This window comes from Coenobita brevimanus, chromosome 19 (genome assembly GCF_032717465.1).
Source record: "Coenobita brevimanus isolate Jiangsu-jjx chromosome 19, ASM3271746v2, whole genome shotgun sequence".
NCBI classification, from domain to species: domain Eukaryota; kingdom Metazoa; phylum Arthropoda; class Malacostraca; order Decapoda; family Coenobitidae; genus Coenobita; species Coenobita brevimanus.
Genome location: NC_136972.1, coordinates 2174627 through 2190135, shown reverse-complemented (window position 1 = coordinate 2190135; position 15509 = coordinate 2174627). Strand labels below are relative to the sequence as shown.

General features: G+C 41.4%; 1 protein-coding gene across 1 annotated transcript in view; it reads left to right on the top strand.

The window, feature by feature from the left end:
* LOC145391606 (venom carboxylesterase-6-like) overlaps positions 1-15509 on the top strand; it is a 108975-nt gene that overhangs the window by 3550 nt on the left and 89916 nt on the right. The window lies entirely within an intron of this gene.

Here is a 15509-nt window from a genome sequence, read left to right as displayed (position 1 = left end):
TATAAGTGTTATATAGTAATAGAAATATAAACTGTGAGTGTTTTTATGAATAATAAATGACAGAACACCAGCAGCGAACGATGTCAAGTGGGAAGGTCATACGCCCTCGTAATTTTCATTGCTTTCACGTGTTTTTTTTGTTTTTCGAGTATGGATTCCAAACTATTTGAGAATCATAGAATATTGTTTCTAGTGATAATATCAAGCTGTGGTAATCATATTATGGGTTGTCGGGAAGTGTAAAGTGGAGACTTCGTTACCCAACTTCAGAGGTCTCCACAAGTCCTACGGTAGTCATCAAAGGCTCAACAAACATCCCAAGAGAAAGCTGAAGGTATGTGCCATAAGCATATTTGATTTTAATGTTCTAGGACTAATAACTGATTTTTGTCCAATATTTTTAGAGAGTCTGTCGGAGCCCGAATACGCCCGCAGGACACGCAAGACAGAGCAAAACAAGCCCACGGTTAAGGGGTTAAAAACCTTACAGAAAAAATTGATATGATTGTCTCATGAAAAAAAGGGTAAACAAAGAAAATTGAAAACTTATTTGGGTATGTCACAAAGGCAGCTTGGAGAGGTCTTAGGAAAATCACTAGTTTTACAAAGAAAGCAGGCATGCCAGATGTACAGAATCCTGAAAATGATTGTAATGAACTAATTCTTCTGTAAGTTTGACATCCATGACTTTTCCATACACAGACACACCATCTCTGAATTCTTGAAAACTAAAAATGAAGAGCAAATAGGTTTAACTCAAATAGATATCATGGGCAGCTTGAAGAGGGTGAAATGTGGTTAAGCGGCTGGACCTGATAAAATAAGTGCAAAGGTGTTTCTCTCTGTAATAACTAGCTCCAATTCTGTGTGAAATATTCCAATTCTCTCTAAACAAGGCATACATACCGAGACTGTGGAAAACTTCTGAGATTGTCCCTGTTCCAAAAACCAGGACACCAAATTGCTATAATGATTATCGACCAGTGGCTTTGACATGTATTTTTATGAAATATATTGAACATACTATCAAAAAATGATTGTATGTGCAGGTAAAATAAAATAGCTATGGATACTTTACAGTTTGCTTGCAGAGAAATGGTGTTAAAGATGCTACACTATCAGTCATAGATTTTGTTCAAAACTTTACAGAAAACGTCAACACCAGATCAGTTAATTACTTTGCACAAATATTATTTTTTTGACATATCAAGTGCATTCAGCACCATACTGACCAATCTTTTGATGAAGAAACTAACTTCAATGAATGTCCTTTCTGATCTTGTCTTGTGGATTCATGATTTCACAGACCCCAGTGTGTGAAATTTATTGGTGAAATGTCAAAACTCATCGAAACAGGGGCCCCCCCAAGGTTGTGTGCTATCACCATATCTGATTACTCTATACGGTACAAGTGATTGTAGATGTGTACACGACTCCTGTAGGTTTTTAAAGTATGCTGATGATACTGTGTTCGTTTCACTTTGTAAGAACAATGACCCTATTCACAGACAGGAAATAGACTGTTTTACCAAATGGTGCAAGGACAACTTCTTGGAGCTCAATGTCAGCAAAATTAAGGAAATGGTAGTTGATTTCAGCAAGACACCAATAACATAGTAACCCTTGATTATTAACTCTGAGTACGTAGACAATATACACGAATACAAGCATCTAGGTACCATCATTGACAGAAACTTTACTTTTCACATGTTGAAGCACTGTGTAAGAGGACAAAATCCAGAATGTTTTTTGTCAAAAAAATTAATAAACTGAGAGTAGATTATAAAATAGCTGCAGGAACAGTTCTATGAAAGCACTGTACAGTCTCTATTGTCCTTTGCCATTTGTTATTGGTATGGAAACAGCAGCATGGACTCAAAGAAGAAACTAAATAAAATCGTAAAGGCATGTAGTAAAATGAGGTTTACTAATGTGAAATCGTTATTAGACTTGTATATGCAAGCTGGATATTATTAAACATTAATGGCTACTCCTGTGGAAGATTTTGTCGGGTTGATAGGTGTATGAACTGAGTCTTTGGTGCATTAAAAAGAACAAGATTACTTTTACCACAGTCAGACATACTAGCCAAGTCAGACATTAGGTGTGCTATAGCCTCAACCCTTGTTTGTTGAAGTAACTGCTGAGATGGACGCTGCGAGAACTGAATGGAAAGGTGAAGAGTGGAATCATCAGCATATGAGTGGATAGAGTTAGATGTACAGCTTAGAAGGTCATTGATGAATAAAAGGGAGAGAGTTGGTGCTAGGATAGAGCCCTGAGGAACACCACTCTTGATAGATCTAGGAGAAGAGCGGTGACTGTTTACAACAGCAGCTATAGAAGGACCAGAAAGGAAGCTATAGATGAAGGCACAGATAGAATGATAGAAACCGTAAAAAGGCAGTTTGAAAATAAAGATTTATGCCAGACTCGATCGAAAGCCTTTGATGAAAGATAATGATGATGATGATGATGATGATAGATGATGAGCAGTGATATATACTGATGATAGGTGATGACGATTTATGATGGGTGACGATAGACGAAGAATGATGGATGATGGATGAAGCATGATAGAAGACAGGTGATGGTGATGGACGTTAGATGATCATGGTGGATGATGGATTTTGATGAAGGATGATAATGATGATGATGATGATGATGATGATGATGATGGTGATGATGATGGAGATGGATGAGGATGATGCACAATAATGATAGATGACGAATATTAATAGGCGATAATGATACACGATTATGACAGATGATGATGATGGATGTTGGGGGATGATAATGATGATTATGATGCATGATGATAGATGATGATTACACAGTTATGATGGATGATGATGATGAAGGATTATGATGGTGGCTGATGATGATTACGATGGACGTTGATGACGGACGGTGGATGATGATCGACGACAGACGATGGATGATGGTGGACGATGGATGATGGCTAATGATGACAGATGAGGGATGGTAGATAAAAGATGTGGGATGATAGATTATGAATGTTTGGTGATACATGATGCATTGCAATGATGGATGATAGCTAATGGATGATGAATGACGATGGAGGGTGATAATGGACGCTGGATGATGATGAAGGACGATGGATGATGATGAAGATGATAGTGGTGGTGAACGATTCAGTTTGAAGGATAATGTTTATGATGATGATGATGGTGGTAATGGTGGATGATTATGGTTGAAGGATAATTTTTATAATGATGATGATGATGATGATGATGAGGAGGAGGAGGAGAAGGAGGAGGAGAAGAAGAGATGATGAAAATAATGACGAATATGATGATGAAGGTGATGATGATGATGATGATGATGAGGAGGAGGTGGAGGAGGAGGGTCGATGATGATGATGATGATGATGATGATGAGAAGGAGGAGGAGGACAAGGAGGAGGAAAAGGAATGATGATGATGGTGATTGTTATTGCATTTCTTGTTATTGGTACTGTTGTTATCGGTAGTGATTTTGCTGCTGCTGCTACTAATGTAGTTGCAATTACTGTTGATGTTTATTATTATTAATATTATTATTATTATTATTATTATTATTATTAATAGTAGTAGTAGTAGTAGTAGTAGCAGTAGTAGTAGAAGCAGTAGTATTTTTATTATTGTTGTTGTTCTTGTTGTTATAGATATTTTAATACATTCGGAATGGGAAAGAAAAACATCAAAGGACATATAATTGAATCTGTTTAACCATTCAGGTGACTGTCTATCTGTCTGCCTGTCATTATATCCCTTGGTCTTTTTTACTTTTATCAGTCTAGATCTATATATAAGGTACGTTTCTAAATATTCATCTATCATTTGAAGATCTTCCTGTCTAGACTTAGCAGGCCATTTAACCGTCCACAAAGCCAGTTAGGAAACAGGGCGTGTGTGGTGGGCAACCCCCAGGCCCTGTCTTCCCCCTTACTATTTTTTTAATCAGCCCATACCCCCATTGACCGGGCTAATGTATGGCCCGGCCTGCACTATAGGTGCAGGAAATCTATAAACGAACGAACGAACCGTCCACACACACACACACACACACACACACACACACACACACACACACACACACACACACACACACACACACACACACACACACGGCTAGTGCTATAGTGTATTAGATTACAAAGATCCCGACTAACACGATTATGAAACTTTGTTTGGCAAGGGATTTTATCCTGATTTGAACAAAATCGCTAGTTAGCTGCATTAATAGCAGGCCAGGTATGAGATGCACATTAAATACTAGCATGTTAAACTCATGGAAAAACAATGTAATGTTCAGTGGATGTAATTAAGCATACCTTTAATAGCTTGGGGCCTGGGAGTGCGGGAAAGCTCTTCCGTCTCTCATTATGGAGTAGAATACAGAGGTGGTTTGTTTCTTGCATTGTGTCCGTGAAGCAGATTGGCAGCTGCTCATATCAAGGTAATATTTATTATTGCCAGTTATCTCTTTGGGACAACAAACTTCTGCCTCTGCTGAGAGCTGGTTGCCATATCTTTCTGGTTTTCTTCATCATGCTTACAAGCAGAATCTTCATCAGTCACCTCATAACTTAGGAGGCTCCAATTATTCAAGTCAGAAGTTATCCTCATGACCAACAATGCACCATATCTCACTGAATGCCAGATTCGTACAACAGCAGATTGTTGTTGTTGAGCAATTCCTGTTTGTCTGGCTGAGCAGACCCATCAACTGCAGACAATCAACCGCCCATCAGGGTCGTTCCATGCAATGAACCAATTTTTCTTTGCGGCAGACAGCCCCTCGCCACAGCAAGGAGCGGAGACGAATGTTGAGTTTAGCCTCCTAGTTGGATGCCACATTTGCGTCTTCATCCAGTTAAGCGGGGCACCATACCAGACTCCACGTCACTCCCTTATTTGGCTAAGTGGTTCCCATCCAACGTTGTAAACTGTTTCTTAGATTACAGGAGACCATCAGGCTTTTGACTCTGTAAAAGAGAGAAAAAAAAAAAAAAAAAAAAAAAAAACAGGAAGAATGGGAGAAACGGGGTGAGAGGAAGACAAAAAAAAAGAAAAAAAAGAAAAAGAAAAAAAGATACAGATGAAGGAAGAAGTCGGTACTACATGAAGTGAGAGTATAATGGTCACCACAACGTACCACCACCAATAACAGGAGTGTTCATATGATAACAGTTAACACTAGCATTATACATAGCTGGGTGGTAGGTGGTGGTGACCATCAATCACCCCGTCTTATAGTGTTGCCTACTTCTTCCTTCGCCTTTATCATTCTCTTTCTGTGACTGTCCTCCTTTCTTCCAACTTTTCCCTTTCCTACCTTTCACTTTTAATTCCACTTCAGATGCTACAGCTCTGGGCATTGGCCATATAACCACATAACTGGGTAATGTGGAGCCTACTGAAGTAACCTAGTTAACTGGGTGGACAGACGCAAATCCGGCGTCTATCCAGTAACCAAACTTCCATAATTTTCCCCATGCTTCGCAATAGCACAAAGGAACATTGGTTCATTGCATGGGACGGCTCGATGGTTCTGCAGCGGCGGTTGCTTGTCTGCGGTTGATAGGTCTACTGGACCAGACAGATCAAGGCTGATCAACAGCAACAACCATACAAAGCAAAATTTGTACATAATATATAAATGGTAACAGGAATATATTTAATTCTGCAGATTAATGAAACACAAAAACATTCGTGTTCGATATTTTGTAGATAAAACAAATACAGTATATCCACTTTCCATGGGAACTGACTTCCACTTGACAAGTTGGGTCAGCACATAATTATACAGTACAAAGTGGGAGGCGACATGCTGTATGCTATATAAGAAGGTGGGACTAAAAATAAGAAAGAAGAAAGGGTCCTATATTTCTGACTGTCATACCGGAACTCTACAAGATAAGAGGATAAGGAGCTGTTTATTTAAAGTTCAATAATTTTATTTTTATTTTATTTTTTTATTTTCATGGAAGAGAGCCTTTTGGTTTGCAGTAACTGGTTCACTACTGCATTAAAGCAATTCACATACCAAAGAGTAAAGGAGAAAAATTTTTTGAAAAGAAAATAGGTTTAGATACATATTAACAGGACAAAAGCTATCCATGAGTACATGATATCTCACACCTCTGACACAAAAAAAAACACACCAGCAAAAAGAGCAAAGATGTTTCAAAATAATTTAAAAAATTAAAAATTTATAAATACAAATAAAGTATACCTGTTGGAAAAATAGCGAGTATATTAAGACACCACTTTATGAACTTCAAGCAGGATGAACAAAGCTTCAATCGGATTAATCAAGTGGGCACATAAAAAAGAAAGTCCAGCATAACATCAATTCCTATCAGATCATCGAATTGGTTCCAGTTTAGTCTGCTAGTATAATTGTTAGGCTATCAACATTCATGCTCTGACAAAATACTGGAATATCACTTTAACTTTCTCGGTGTTTGAATGTGTGCCTGTGCACATCAATTCCAATTCAGTTTCAGTTCAGTTCACAGTTGATCTCATGTCCGGCTGTAATGTATGCAGATTTATAGTGTGTGTGTGTGTGTGTGTGTGTGTGTGTGTGTGTGTGTGTGTGTGTGTGTGTGTGTTAACTTTCGTCCAGTTATGAACCATATAACCTCCACACTCTTGCTATTTCTCCAGGCTGATTCCGGACTAATTTTATCCATACGAGGGAAATTCAGGCGTTGATGGGGTTATTCGAGACAGCAACTCTCTGACCTTCTGAATCTCCCCTCAGGAGAGGAAAGTCATCTTCCTGCAGCCTGACTACAGGACCATCCCGCTTTGCTGAACTTTTTCAGAGTTTCAAGGGGCTATCACACGGGAGACTCGTGGACGTCCAAACTGACCGTGGACGTCCAAATTCCCCCCCGCGGGAGGGTCATGGACGTCCACGGATGGAAGGCCGCCTGACCCATTCGTGGACGTCCACGATTCGGTAGTCTCCTTCTTCTCTATGGAGATTACATGTAGCTGTGGCCAGGTAGCGTGTGTCGTCTGCTATCTTGAACTCTGTAGTCAGTTGATGTATTATATTATATTATATTATCATTAATTCAACCGTCAGTAGACTTTGTATAATCTTTTATCATACGACTTGTAATATTTCTATTTGTCACAAAAAATTGTAAGATACACCAAAATGTGTTAATTATGATGGAATGTCGATTGATTGTTTACAAGAGAGGCCCTCGCACGTTTATTTCTGTTTGTCATAGAAACTTTTCATGTATACCAAAATGTAATTATGATGGAATGTGGATTGATTGTTTCCAAGAGAGGCCCGCGCACGTTTGAAAGGCATACTCGGGAAGAAAGCAGTACTGTGCAGATTTCTATACTGGCTGCTTTCTTCACTCCGTGGGAGCCATTCTCTCATCCACAATGCCCTCCTTCTCCCCCTCCTTTGTCTTCTTGCAGAGGCTTCTTCCTCATCCTGCAGGGTTAGGACTGCAGCACCCATTGCAAAAGTCACAATCTGGTTCATGTCCATTGTTGTTGCTGATAAACACGTCGTCTGCTAGGGAGTTGGAAGTGACCTCCCAGTCGCGTGGGGTGAACTCGATAAAGAAGAAGAAGGTGGCCGTCGACGTCCACCGTGTAATAGGGTATGGACGTCCAAGCTCAGTTTGGACGTCCGTTTTGTGCTGCACAAATTGTTCGCGGGTCCCTGTGTGATACCCGCTTCAGTAACACATAGAATAGGCCAGCATAATCTCCAGTGCAAGTTTCTCTATCAACACCAAACTACATGTACATTACACACTACACTTTCTTTTTAAAATTAAAAAAAGAAAAATGGCGTCTAATAACCAAACCTCGGAGTCCCCAGGGAAGGGGGGGGGAAGACCATTTAATGCCCCCACTATCCGCCCTTCTCCCGGTGACGACTCAACGAGCTGCCTGGAACCACTATCTGACTCACTTCTTCAATTCAGCAACATTCGCGGCCTTTCCTCTAACTTTCCCTCTGTTGAGCACCACCTCTCCTCCTCTAAACCTCAACTTCTCTTCTTAACTGAGACTCAGTTGTCTGAGGCGACTGATAGCAAACCCCTTTCTGTATCCTCCTACTTTCTCTATACTCATTTCAAAGCCAAAGGTGGCTATTGTGTACACCCACGAGCAAATGTTCGCCGACAGTCCCTGCCAGGCATATGTTTCCAAACATAGCTCATAGAGGGCGCCGCACTCGTCCACCAGAACAGGGGGAGGGAGAGGGAGGCAACAAGACGGGGGGAGGGAGGCGGAGAGGGAGGCAATAAGACAGGGGAGGAAGGGACCCTGTGGCGATGGTAGATGACACATTGGATGTATATTATTATAATAATAATAATAATAATAATTTATTATTATTATTATTATTACTATTATTATTATTATTATTATTATTATTATTATTATTATTATTACTATTATTATTATTATTATTATTATTATTATTACTATTATTATTAATGTTGATGATTTTTCTTGTTTGACGCAAGCACTAGTGATGTCCAAAGGCTAAAGGTTTGATAAAGGTTAGCAACCCATAAACAACGATTTGAATTTGATCCAGACGACCAAACAGGGGACCAGAAGAAAATCCCCATCTTGTAAGGGTTAAGGAAGTGAGACATTAATCGTGTCCGGTAATGCGAGGTAGAACGACGAAAACTAAAAGGCGAGGGGAGAGAGAGAGAGAGAGAGAGAGAGAGAGAGAGAGAGAGAGAGAGAGAGAGAGAGAGAGAGACAGACAGACAGACAGACAGACAGAGACAGACAGACAGACAGAGACACAGACACAGACAGAGACAGAACAACAAGTTAGCAAGTGAAACATGTAAAGGGCAATGCCTAGTTTGGTGGTAAGTATTTGTGAATCATATAATTACATACTCCAGAAATGAAAGAAGCTGATATATACACTGTTATGATGATAACTTTGCAAGGTATTAAACGTAATACCTTTATTATTCTGACGACGAAAAACCAGGGTCAGTGCTGTATTTTAACATTACTGATATTTCACATATATACCATCTCTATGCGACCAATGGCGTAGCCATGCTGCGAAGTGATCAACCAGTCCCCTTCAATTGGAGTGGCAATTATACAAAATGTCTATCAACAGTAAAATTATTCTGCCATCTTTCACCCTCCCATTTCTGAAGTGTGTAATTATATGATTCCCAAATACCACCAAACTAGGCATTGCCCTTCACGTGTTTCACTTGTTAACTTCTCCCTCCCCCCCTCTCTCTCTCCCCCCCCTCTCTCTCTTCCCCCCCCTCTCTCTCTCTCTCTCTCTCTCCCCTATTGCCTCTTAGTTTACGTCCTTCTACCTCGCAGTCTGCCTTCACATTACCTGACACCATTAAATTAATTTCTTATTTCCTTAACCCTTAGGCGATGGGGATATTCCTGCTGTCTCTTTGATTGTCTGGATCAAATTCAAACCGATGTTTATGGGTTGCTAGACTTAATCAAACCTTTAGCCTTTGGACATCACTAGTGCTTCCGTCACACAAGAAAAATCGTCTGGAATTATCGGAAAAAATACAAACGATGTCAGCCGTTTTCTAAGGGCTAACGCTGGATTACGTCCTTCTCTCTTATTCTTATCTCATACATAATAATAATAATATTAATAATAATAATAATAATAATATTGATAATTAATAATAATAATAATAATAATAATAATATTAATAATAATAATAATCTATCTATCTATCTATAGCCCGACGCCCTAATCCCGCAAAGGGTGGCCGCAGACAAAACGCCTCCAAGTCACTCTGTCACCCACCATTTGACTCCCCTCCCCCCAACTCACCCCCCCTCCCTCATATACCTCTCAACTCCATCCCTCCACCTCATCCCCGGTCTACCCCTCCCTCTCCCTCCCTCCACCTCACCTACATACACCCTCTTAGTCAGTCTTTCATTCTCCATCCTCTCCACATGTCCAAACCACCTCAGTGTATTTCTCCTAATCTTTTCAACCACATCCACATCTACCCCACAACGTTCCTTCACTTCTTCATTCGTCAACCTGTCCCTCCACGTCACTCCACATGCTCCTCTCAAGTAACTCATTTCCACTGCTCTCACTCTTGACTTGTTCCCTTCTTGCAAGGTCCACGCCTCGCTTCCATACGTCAGGGTAGGGATCACAATACCATCATGCAGTGACTTCTTAACTTCCATACTCACCTCCCTATTTCTCATCACTGCTTTCAGTGTACCAACAACCTTCCTTCCCTGCTGTAATAATAATAATAATAATAAAACACCATATATGTGTCATCTACCATCGCCACAGGCTCTCTTCCTTCCCTGTCTTGTTGCCTCCCACTCCACCCCCTTCCCCGTCTCGTTGCCTCTCCCCCTCCCCCAGTCTCGTTGCCTCCCTCTCCCTCCCCCTCTCAGTCTCCTCCCTTCTCCCTTACTCCGGTTGACGAGAGCTGCGCCCTCTATGAGCTATGTTTGGAAACATATGCATGGCGGAGATTGTCGGCGAACTTTTGCTCGTTGGTGTACATTTATGCAACGACTTACCTTGCTCTCGTGTTCCTGAACTTGATTCTTCTGAATTCATTACTCTCTGGTTTCGGCTTTCATGTCATTCTCTGACTAAATCCATCAGTGCTGTTTACTTATTCCTTTATTCTACTGACTATGAAAAATTCTTCAACTATCTTACTTCTATGATGAAACGCATCCAGTCCATTTCTCCGTTCTCTGAAATCTCCGTTCTAGGAGATTTCTATGTTCACCGCCACCTTTGGCTCTCCTCTCCTTTCACTGATCCACCTGGTGAACAAGCCTACATCTTATTTATCCTTAATGACCTTGTGCAGCTTGTACAACACCCTACCCTTATCACTGACCACCTGGGAGAGAGCTTCAACATACTTGACCTCTTCCTTACAACCAATCCTTCCGCTTATGCTGTTAATCTTTCCTCTCCGTTGGACTTCTCCGATCACAACCTTATTACCTTGACCTGTCCTATCGCTCAAATATGGCCTGTGGACCCTCCAAAGAAACGTTGATTGTGGCACTTTGGAGCTGCTGATTGGGAGGCCCTCATGTAGTACTTCTTTGATTTTCATTGGAATGATTATTGCTTCCATGGACGGGAGCCATCTGAGTGTCCCTTGCAAACTACGGAAGTTATTCTCTCGGGCATGGAAGCATACATTCCTTTCTCATAGTCTTTGACTAATGCAAGAAAGCCTTGATTTAATCACACTTGTTCTAATGCTGTCCACAACAAAGAGAGGGCCTATAAAAGGTACAGGAGCCAATCCACCCATGAATCACATTTTTTTTATGTTTCTGCACGGAATCATGCTAAGTCTATTCTTCGCTCTGCTAAATATAATTTTATCCGTACTAAATGCTCCCAACTCTGCAACTCGAATTCTTCCCGCTCCTTCTGGCACCATGCCAAAAACCTTTCTAATAACTTTACCTCATCATCGTTCCCTCCTCTTTTCTACTCTGATGGCTCTGCGACTATTTCCTCTGCTGATAAGCAGAACTGTTAGCTCAGACTTTCTCCTCCAATTCCAACTAAGACGATTCTGGTGCTGTTCCTCCATCTCTTCCCCCCTCTGACTTTCTCATGGCTGACATTAAAATTCCTTCAGCTGATGTTTTTTCTGCGATCGCTGTCCTCAGTACTAACAAGGCATATGAGCCTGATGGGGTCCCTCCTGTTGTCCTCAAGAACTGTGTTTCTGTGCTAACGTTCTGCCTAGGTAAATATTTTCACCTTTGTCTATCAACCTGTACCTTCCCTTCTTGATGGAAGTTTTCTCTCATTCAGCCAGCCCCAAAGAAAGGTGACCATTCCCAACCCTCTGACTATCGTCTAATTGCTTTAACATTATATGTCTCAAAAGTTTTCGAGTCAACTCTTAACAGAGAAAACAACTCTTAACAGAAAAATATGAAAGAATCTTTCCTAGTCATGTGGAGAGGATGGAGAGTGAAAGACTGACGAAGAGAGTGTATGTGAATGAGGTGGAGGGGGGAAGAGGGAGGGGGAGGCCGAGGATGAGATGGAGGGATGGGGTGGAGAGGTATATGAGAGAGAGGGGGGTGTGATTTGGGAGCAGGGCAGTGAAATGGCGGGGGACAGGGCGACGTGGAGGCGATTTGTTTGTGGCCACCCCAAACGGGATTGAGACGTCTGGCAATAGATAGGTAGATAGATCATTCCTAGCATACCCTTCTTTCTGATCGTCAGTATGGGTTCCGTCAGGGACGCTCCACTGGCGATCTTCTCACCTACCTTTCAGACTCCTGGTCATCCTCCTTTCGCGACTTTGGCGACAGCTTTGCCATTGCACTTGACATCTCAAAGGCTTTCGATCGAGTCTGGCATAAATTTTTAATTTCCAAATAGCCCTTTTGCTGTTTTTATCCTTCTATTTGTGCCTTCATCAATAGCTTCCTTTCTGGTCTTTCCATAGTTGCTGCTATAGATGACCAGCTTTCTTCTCTCAGATCTATCAATAGTGGCGCTCCTCAGGACTCTGCCCTATCACCAACTCTCATCCTTTTATTCATCAATGACCTTCTAAGCTGTACATCCAACCCTGTCCACTCGTACACTGATGATTAACCTTTCACCTTTCCATTTGGTTCTCGCAACGTCCATCTCAGCACTTACTTCAACAAACAAGGGATGAGGCTATGGCACACCTAATGTCTGACTTGGCTCGTATCTCTGACTGGGGTAAAAATAATCTTGTTATTTGTAATGCATCAAAGACTCAGTTTCTTCACCTATCAACCCGTCAAAGTATTCCACAGGAGTACCCACTAATGTTTAGTAATATCCAGCTTAATCCTGCATCATCCTTAAACGTACTTGGGGTTTCATTTTCTCAGGATTTAACTTGGAAAGATTATATAGCTCGTAAAATCTGCTTCCAAGAGATTACGTGTGCTAAGCCGACTTCGTACCTTCTTTAACCCTGCACAGTTGTTGACTTTACACATGGGTTTTAATCGTCCCTGTGTAGAGTACAACTCTCATATGTGGGGAGGCTCCTCACATGCAGGTCTTCTCAATAGGATGGAGTCAAAAACTTTTCATCTCATCAGCTCTCCTCATCTAAATGGCTCCCTTCAACCTCTGCCTTCTCGCCGCACTGTTGCATCTTTATCTCTCTTCTATCGCTACTTCAATGGTCGCTGCTACTCTGAACTGTCTGCTTGCATCCCTTCACCTCTACGACGGGCACGTAGCACCCGTCTAGCAATAAACTCTCATCCCTTTTCTGTCCAGTTGTCTAATGCAAGAGTTAACCGTTACTTTCAGTCCTTCATTTATGCAACAGATCAACTTGGAACTGTCTGTTTTTCCTACTTCCTATGATCCCCAGTCTTTCAAACGCAGTGTGTCCAGGCATCTCGAAATGAACTGATCTTGAATTTGGCTCTCTCGTATTGTTTTTGTTTTTTTCTTGGTAGGAACGGTTTGCAGGCTCCTGGCATTTGGTTCATTGTTCCTTGCATAACAAAAAAAATATATCTATATATCTATTGCCAGACACCTTAATCCCTTATACGGGGTGGCCACAAACAAATCGCCTCCACGTCACCTTGTCCCCCGCCATTACACTGCCCTGCTCGCAATTCACACTCCCTTCTCTCATATACCTCTCCACTCCATCCCTCCATCTCATTCTTGGCCTTCTCCTGCCTCTCTCCCCCTCCACCTCACTCACATACACTCTCCTCGTCAGTCTCTTACCCTCCATCCTCTCCACATGGCCAAACCGCCTCAATATGTTTCTCCTAACGCTTCCTATCACATCCAGATCCACACCACAACGCTCCTTCATAACCTCATTTGTCAGTCTGTCTCTCCATGTGACTCCACAGGCTCCTCTCAAATAACTCATTTCCACTGCTCTCACTCTTGACTTGTGTCCCTCCAACAACGTCCAAGCTTCACTTCCTTATGTTAGGGTTGTTATCACAATACTGTCATGTAATAACTTTTTCACTTCCATGTTCACTTCCCTGTTTCTTATCACATACTGCGACAATACAAGTTTTCTTGCTTATGGCGCAAGAAAATCAGTCAGTCGATAACTACAGTTCGTCGGTCTCTACCTGGGTGAGATTCTCGTCTCTTGGCTGCTTTTTTCTCGTTGTTCAAACAATAGAATAAGCTGGCTCTACCACTTGTGCGAATCACTTTTTCGTTTATAGCATCATAATCGAATGCAAATCTCTAATTAGTACTCAGCATTCAAGAGGAGAGGGCAATTTTAGTCATGGCAGTCCTGGGCCAAGCTACCGTGGTCCAGTGCACCACCTGTAATGCCGGAAAGTTTTTGACTACCACCACTAGTGCCACCCGTGTAACACGGGAGAATTTGCCACCAGTGTAACGCTGAAAAAATTTTAGATACCACCTCTAATACCACCGGTGTATGATGGAAAATTTTTAGACACCAGTGTAACGATCAGAATTTTAGAGATCATGGGTATTGAGGGTAGCATGACCTTATTTGAGAGTTTTATGGATTATGAGAAATAAGGTAGGGTGATCTTATTTTGAGAGTGCGTGAGCAGAATAGATGTTAGTACCCTTTGTGGGCCACTCAGTCTCGTCTGTACCATTCCTTAGAGGATAACAAAATTTAAACTCAAAATGACTTAACCTAAGATTTACTGAGCATTAAGAACCGAAAGACAGATAACTCTTCGAACTATGAATGAGACAGAGCAAACAAAATATAATCACTCAGGATCTATAACTCCAGAAAAATGAATCTTTACAAGCTAAATTAATATTGAAAGAATACTGATACACATGGATACATTATTCCCGAGGTCTCTGACGGACTCTTCGAGAAGAAACCCTAAAGATTACCACCAAAGATATTCTTTTAAGACTGAACTTGTACAATAACTCAAGACTCATATACAGACTAGATACAGTAATTACATGGATGGTAATCAAATGGACCAGCCGATATACACTTTGATTACATGAACTAAGAAAGGGGGAGGGGTGTGATTTAGTGTGAGGTAGGTTAGGCAGTGGCTAGAACGCTCGATCTGTGAACGATGGAGAGAGCAGCAGTGATCTCATTATCCTGTACAAGTAGGATCAGAGGAAATATCGCCAATTTAACTCACGGACGTATAGGAGGACTTCATTACACGAGAGAAAGAGGGGGGGGGAGGGAGGGAGAGTTCGGGCACTAACCTGTGAACGATGGAGAGAGGAGCAGCGATCTCATTGTTTGGCACGTCTTCCCGCCTCTTATACTAGGCGATCACAATATCCGGAATCGACTAAAACTTTAACTGATTACTTTGTAATATTATTGTTTCTACTAAGCTCTCCAAAGAATACTTTTGCACTCGACATCTATCTATCTATCTATTGCCAGACGCCATAATCCCGTAAGGGGTGGCCATTTGACTTAGAGTTATTTGTTTTACGGTTAG